The sequence below is a fragment of the Sciurus vulgaris genome (assembly GCF_902686455.1).
Source record: "Sciurus vulgaris genome assembly, chromosome: 5".
Classification (NCBI taxonomy): Eukaryota; Metazoa; Chordata; class Mammalia; order Rodentia; family Sciuridae; genus Sciurus; species Sciurus vulgaris.
In genome coordinates, this window is record NC_136465.1 from 96,540,183 (window position 1) to 96,548,502 (window position 8,320).

Sequence of the window (8,320 nt, forward strand, 5' to 3'; positions counted from 1 at the left end):
AGAAAGAAATCTGGTCAAACAAGTTAAAACCAAAACTGAACCATTAGCATCCAAGGGAAAGATAAAGTTGCCTAGCCCAGCAGACAAGTTTCTGGTTCAAACTTTCTAATGCACTTCCTGCTACTCCATAATCAGTTGTTTGGTTTAGGTAGCCTAGAATTGGCTTTCAGAGCAGATGGACAAATATACCTGTCTGTATGGGCATCCTTTGAAAACAGATTAAACCATTCAAGATTATATTGCCTTGAGATTTATGTCAGGGCCTACTCATCCTTTGTCCCAGCTCATTAGAGATGTTCACAAGACTAGAAGTGTCTTGAGGGAATGAAAGTCCATCTGCTTCAAGAGAGAAGGAAACAAGTTGGGTGTGGTGGCTCACACCTGTAATCCCAGTAGTCAAGAGACTGAAGCAGGAGGTTCTTAAGTTCAAAGACAGCCTCAGCAACTTAGCAAGACCCTGTCTCAAAATAAAAAATAAACAATTTCTGGGGATGAGGTTCAGTGTAGCACCACTGGGTTCAATCCCCAGTGCCAAACAAACAAACAAACAAAAAAAAAAAAAAAAAAAAAAAAAAAAACAGAAACAAAGGAGAGAAAAGAAGCAAAAATTTAGGTAGAATGTCAACACCAACAAGCTCTTCTCTCCCTGTGTACTGGCCAGAAAAACAAATAATAATAATGAGCCAGGTTCTTTTCCAACACTACTAGAGTTGTAGATGTGTTTAAGTATGTCCCCCAAATCATGTGTTGTAAGCTTGGTCCTTGATATGGCAATAATGGTGTGGGACTTTAGAGAGATTCTTGGGTCAATGGTGGGTATGTCCTTAGAAGGGATTATGGGACCACAGACTCTCTGGCTTCCTATACTAGGATATAATCTCTGCTTCTCCCACGTGTTTGCACCATAGCCATCATGGCGAAATGACAGAGCCCAGGGTGGGGGGACTTGTCAGAGCCTATGCCATAGCTATTTTGACTTCTAGCATCCCGACTAAGCTAAAAAAACCTGCATTTTTAAATATACTTCCTGCCTCAGGTATTTCATTATATTAATGAAAAGTTAACTAATACAAATTCTAGATTGTTTATAAGGATAAAATACACAAAAATTGCTAAAAAAAAATTAGTATTAAAATGCTGTATTAAAATTTTTCCTGGATTTTCTCCAAAAATGGCTACAGAACAGTGGGGGGGGGGGCATATGTGTATGTGTGTATATATATATATATATATATATATATATATATATATGCATATTTGTACGTGTGTACATCTTTCTCATCTGTTTTTATCATATATATTTCTCATATATATTTCATATATGTATTAAAAGTTAATATAATATCCTGCCAATGCTCAAATTTTATGTCAACCAGGAGTGAACATAGCTTAGATACATGTAATTCATAGGTAAACCATAAATTTACAGAAAGCAGACATAATTGGTTTGACTTTTGGCACACACAAATTTCCCCAACCACCTGTGGTAGGCAACAGTGAGAATTAGTTCAGAAGTCACCACGGAGGAGGAAGAGCAAATGACTTAAAGCAACCACAGACTAGATCACCAGCCCTGGAAAACTGACTGTAGACCACAAATAGTTTCTGATATTTGAATTAATAATAACATTTTCCATTAGCAACCAGTCTAGGAAGGCGTTCTTGATGACTCTCTCAAATCATCCCATGTCTTAGAGTCCTGCACTGAGCAGAACTGACACATCTTTGGGGCCAAACCCATATATATTAGGTTTGAAAGACTAAGAGTTCAGTTCTTGTTCCAACATGTCCTGTCTTTGTGGAAACTAGAAACAAATTTACAACCCCATCTTGTAATTCAAAAAAATTGGATCATGTTAAAGCTACCTGTAGGTTTTAAGAATGATTTTCTCCCAAGAAAGTATTTTTGAGTGAATAAAAAAAGTGTCAAAGTATATGATCATCTATCCTTTTATTTAATGAACATTTTTGAGTCACCACAGAGGCCAGGCATTATGCTGGTATTGCAGACACAAAGATAAAGGCACTATCCATGCCCCAGAATAGAGTCTAGTGAACAAGATGCTCATGCAAACAAAATTGAAAATAAATTAGCCACTAAATGAACCATGTGAGTGGGTCTGCTCTGGTGTTGCGACAAGTCTCATGGCAAAGGGGACACTGAGTTAACAGGCTGCTAGTTGAGTAGAAGTTAATCAGATGAGAAAAGGAGAATGGCATTTCAAAAGGGGGGAATAAGAGGTTGCAAAGGAATAAAGGAGGAGAGAATATGGCAGTGGCTTAGGACATAAGTGGTGCCAGGTTCAAGGTAGCATGCTGCATGTCCTAGCTCTGCAAGAATTTTCCTGGAAAAGGAACAAATGCACGTCCATAAGGTTCAAGAGCATCCCTTCATTTGACTCTAAAGAAAGTAATTCAGAACAAAAGGAAATAAAAATTTTTGAATGGTTTCTTTGTGGTACCCCAATATAGGTGCCAAGGCAGTTATTGTCTCTAGGACAGTTAAGTGTGCTTTGTGGTTTGTGACCTGCAGTCACGCAGGACCCTTGCTAAGAAGCCTCTGCGTTTGAATGAGTGCACTGCCCTCTTGAAATTCTTCAGCAAAATTTAAACAAAGGGCAGTGCATTCTTACCTGCCACTGGGTCCTGAAAATCATGTAGCTGTTATTAAGAATGGGACATTTTCAGAGGATTTGAAATAGTTTCAGCATTGTTTTATTTAAAGTGGAATAGTGATAGGCAGGGAGTGCAGCTGGACAGCTCAGCAGTGGCATGTATTAAAAGGCCTGGAGATCTTGCTAAGAATTTTCAATTTACCTATAGAAGATTGTCATTAAAGAACTTGAGCAATAAAGTAACATGAAGAGATGTGACATTTAGATCACTCCATTTTAATGTAGGGCAGAAAGTGGAAGTGTAACAAAGCTTTTCCCATTTTAAAATGAATGCCTTCTCATTGTTTGAATTTCATTTATTAGGTGTAAAGTTTTGATTCCTGTTAAGACACAAGGTCTCTTAGAAGAATAACTACCATGAGTAATTTATAGTTTAGGGTAAGTGAAAATAACAAAATCTGTGAACTCTTTTGATAACTGGATGAAAGAGTGGAAAACAGGAGGCAGAAGTTTCCACATGCAGGTAGGGACACCATAGAAAAGGTAGACTTTTAGGGGAAACTTGGTTTTCCCTTCATTTTGCACTGGTTCAGCCTGCTCAACACAAAAACTTTTTCTAAAGATTGCATTCTGGTATAGTTGTTTACCCCTGCCCATTGGTTTAATTGCAGTGGTTCTCAAAGTGTGGGCCCCCAAAAAGCATCACCCACATCACCTAGAACTTATTAGAAATACAGTCTCTGCTGTACTTCAGTAGTATTGAATCAGAAACTGCGACTGGGGCCCAACAATTTGTTGTTACAAGCCTTCTGGTTGATCCTCAGATAGCCAAGAATTGCTTCCTAATTGTAAATTATGCCCCTAGAACTCAGATATTACAAGAAAAAGGTGGGAATGTCCATTTGGTATTAGAATGAATAACCAAAGATGACTTTAATGTTCAGAAAAAAGTTCAGTTTTGTTCTAAACATGCTGTTCACTCAGCAAATGATCTGAGGCTTTCACGGTGGCAAGATCTTCATATGTGATAATGCCATAACTCCAGAATGACTTTAAAAGGGTGTTTATTATTGCACAGGTTATGAATCATAGCTTCTGCAGTTAACAGTGGTATTTAGCAAAACAAAATAAAGATGATTCTTTTTTTTTCCTAGACAAGAATGGTTATTATATGGGAAGGATGTTTTATTTACATCATCATCTTCCAAAGGATTATCTCTGTTGATAGTGCTTGAAGTTTTCATTTCTTTGTGCCTACTTTGCACTAATAATATTGCAGCTCTGATAATACATGTCTAAAAGCTGTATCTGTTTACATAGTCTATAATATTTCTGAAATGCAGTCTGAGTTGCTGCTAAAAACCAGCATTTCTTAGATTCTTTCCATTGTCTTCCTTGAGTAATCCAATATACATGGAAGGATAAAAGAGTAAACACTTTCATGATCACCCAAATGTTTCTAATGAAAGTTTAAACAGTTTGACAATATGGTCTTGTCCAAAATGATATAAAAGTATCTTTAGCAAATCATTGTCTATTAAATATTATAATTCTGTCTCATATTCACACAGTGGATTTTTTCTGAATCTTTCAGCAGAATTCTTTCAAATTAGAGCTCAATGATCTTCTTTATATTCCACCCAAGATTTGGAATACATGAACCTGTCTCTACTTACTTGAACAATGGCCTCTATTATGGTGTCTTTTTCTTTAAATCCAAATATTATACTCAGCATTTTAAGAATTCCCTATTCCAAATACAGGCAATTAAATTGTCTATAAGTTATTCAGAGCCTTAGAAAATGAAATGAAATGGGAATTTGTACTTTGAAATGAGTTCAACAATGTGTACCATTTGTCAATGCTAGTCTCTGTCAAATAGTCCTCATTATCTTCTGGTTCTGCTGTTAACAGATGAAATAATCTGACACAGACTTTTCTAGCAAAGATATTTCCTTCCAAAGAGAAGTTGGGCCTCAGCAACTGGACATCAAATTCTTGATTTAATGATGGGACAGAGAACACAGTCATGTTTCCTGGTTCCACCATAAATTGGATAAAATTTGAAATCATCGGCCAGGATAAACAAGAGTAGACATGGGCATTTCAATTGTTTTTTCCAACATCAAGAACTAAGTTAAGATTTCATGACAGCAGGAACTAGAATAAGAACACTGAGTCTGTACCTTCTGGAAACCTGGAGACACTGGCTAAGGACAGGGCTCAGATGCTTGGCCTGTCTTTGACATCATGAGTCTGGGTTGAGACCAGAACAAAAGCGGTCACCATCCTGTCCTTTTGGGTTAGTGTTCATCCCAACTCTTTCCTGCTGGTGCTGATAATCCAGGACGCTTAACCCATTCTGTGAGTCTTCATTTCTGGTCACAGAAAACTTGATGAAACAAAAAAGGAAAGAGATACATATTAATCCAATTTACAGGAATGGATGAAAGAATGAAGGTTTCTCTTCTCAGTCAGTTCTGGAATATTTGATTAAATGAATAATTAGCAGACTTTCAGACAGATGAAGACAATGTTTGGGAGTGAGGGCCTCTTAAAGCAGAGAGGCAAGGATCACAAACTCTCTTTTTCTCCCTACCATACCACTCCTTCCATGTATTAACCTTCTCCACTGGGGACAAAGAGTGTTAACTGATACTGTGTACTTTCTCTTCCATCATATTCTTGTCTAATATCTGAACTTCATCCCCCAGTGTTTGTGATGGGAGCAAAGTGGGGTTGCCTACTGAACACCTAGAGGAACTAAAATTACACACAGGAAAATCCACTCCCTACACTCTTCCCCATTCCTCATTCTGAAAGACTTCTGTGGTCTCATCACCTCGTTGGTAAGAGAGAAATTCAGAGATACTTGATACTCTGGGAAGCAATTAAGATATCATGAGAGCAGGAGCATTTTCAAGAAACACAAGTGGGAAAAGGAGACATTTTGAAAGATGGGTTAATGCGCAGTCTGGAGCATGCAGTGGAAGGCAGGAGATAGGGGCTGAAGTGCAAACTTCATGTGGGCAGAGTCAGGTGTAAGCCCCTGAATGTGGAGACTAGAGCAGAGGATGCAGGATGGTGAACGGAGGTAGAGGGAGCAAAAGGACCTCCAGACTTTCATCTTGCCAATAACTGGTAAATGAGCAGGTGGAGGACGATCTGTGCTTCTACCCTTGGCAGGACATTACTTCAAACCTCCAGATGTGAGAAATATTCCTGTTTGCCTTTTCCCTCAGCTTTCAGTGAGAATGATTTTTTCTAAGCACCCTCATGCAGAGGGTTATTTCAGAGACTGAACAAGGTTGTGCCAGACAGGGGTCTGGAATCATTATGATTCTTTTTTCACAGATATCACAGTCCAATCAGCAACCAAAAAAGTATTCTGAATTAATTTTTACCTTTACTCAGCCTTCTCAGGAAAGAGACAAAGGTAGAGACTGAGGTACAGATAACACATTTTTGTGACATAAAAAAGCAGCAAAACATGGTACAAATCCATTCTTTCCTATCATCTTCATTACTTTTTTTTCTTTCCTTTTTTTTTTTAAACTGGTGCTGGGGATAGAACCCAGGGCCTTGTGCTTATGAGGCAAGCACTCTACCAGCTGAGCTACATCCCCAGCCCATATTCACTACTTTTTAAGTCTACCACTCTGTTATCTTCTAAAACTTTCTCCCACTTTCACTTCCCAACCTGTGATGGTTTACATGTGAGGTGTCTCCCAAAGTTCATGTGTGACACAATGTGAGAGGTTTTGGAGGGGAAATTGTTGGGTTGTGTGAGTCTTAAACTAATCAGTGAATTAATCTTTGATGGGATTAACTGGGTGGTAACTGGAGGCAGGTAGGGTGTGACTTTGGGGTACGTGTTTGTAACTGGCAACTGGAATCTCTCATTATCTGCTTTCTGATCATGATGTGAGCTGCTTCCCTCTGCCGCACTCTTCAGCCATGATGTCCTGCCTCACCTCAAGCCCTGAGCACTAGAACCACCCTTCTCTGGACTAAGAGCTCTGAAACTGTCAGCCTCCAAATAAACTGTTCCTGCTCTATAACTGAGCTGGTTGGGTCTTTTAATCACAACTGGGAAATAGCTGACTAAAACACAACCAGAGTTCCCAATTTCTTTCCAATGTAAATCGTGTAGCTTCTCCAGGTCACCCCGAGCTATGAACTTACACCACACTTCACAGTAAGGTCCAGGTGAATGTATGAGTCTGTGTGTGGGGGAGGCATTTTGATTTACTTCTTGTCTTCCCCACCAGAGTGTAAACTCCATCATGAGATTAGGGACTGTATTCCCTTCTGCCTGGAGCAATACCTGGCACATAGTGAATATTCATTGGATAGTTAATTAATGAAAGAATATATTAATATTTATGCATCCCTGTTCTCCAAGGCTAACTACTTTTAATTTAAGCCACACTTACCAACCCTATACTGGGAATTATGCTACATTTTAAAAGACACAGTTCTGAATACTGAGAGAAGTGTGTGTGTTTTCTTTTGTCTCCATTGAATGATTTTGTTCTGTCTTGTAGTGAAACATATATCTTTGCAAATTTAGTTTTGTCATCTGTTGTGAGCAGTAACATACCTGAGAGATCATCTAAGGCTTGACAAATAGAACTTCTTAGGTTTCATGCAGCAAAACAAAGTGGCATTATCAGTTGTCTCACTGATTTCACTAGAAATAATCTAAGGGTGATGACTCAAGTCTTCTAAACTAATATGCAACCTTAAAACTTTTTCCTCTTGACTAGACAGTACCTTCAAAGAAAAATAACATTCAGAGGACTTTGTATCAATACTGGTGGTCCTCTGCTTTATATAGCATAAAGGAACAGAAGAGTATGCTAACATATCAGTTTTATCACCTGGGCTAAATAAAGGACAGGACAATGCAGTAGGAAGTCTCATAGCCAAATTGAACTCAAGGTGGGTATGCATCTGGGCACCCCTTCTTCCAAGGAAAGCATTTCTTTTAAATACACATTTGTGTGCACCTTATGAACAGAAAAATTCAATGTTTTCCAGTTTAACAATTTTACCCTGCCTGAAGCTAGAAAAGTCTAAGGAGAGAGTGTCTTCGCTAAAACAACAAACTATCTTCTTCTAGCTCTCTGCCCTCAGAGAAAATAAGACAGCCTCAGAGATTTGAGTTTCCACAGCCTCAGCAGTTGTAGACCATAAACTGAAGAGCAACAGACTTTTCACCAACGGAAATGATCTGGTGATAACTACTTCATGGCCTCCCTGGAAATTTGTTTTTGGAAACTAAAAATCAATGGGAAATCCTTAACTTGGGAAGATTCTGAGGTTTCACAGCTTAGATAGCAGAGTTGGTAATATGCTAACGAAGATGACTAGAAAAAAACTCTTACAATCAGGGAGCACATTTATTAGGATTGCTTTAGGAAACCTGTAAGAGCAGAAGCATAGCACGGCTCTATCCAAGTTCCACACAATTGTGAACACTCCAGAACCCTTTTCAGAGAATTCTTCCAGTATCCTCTATGCCAGACAATCCTGATCATTCCATCAGAAAGTGGAGTGGCCTGGAAGCTTTGAAAGAGTTCAGAGAGTACCAGCACATGATGAGACTCAGTTCACCTCCACAGGAAGTCTCCTGAGAACACTTCTCTACCCTTCTCTTTTAACCCCTCTCAACTATCTCCTCATTCCTTGACCAACTCAAA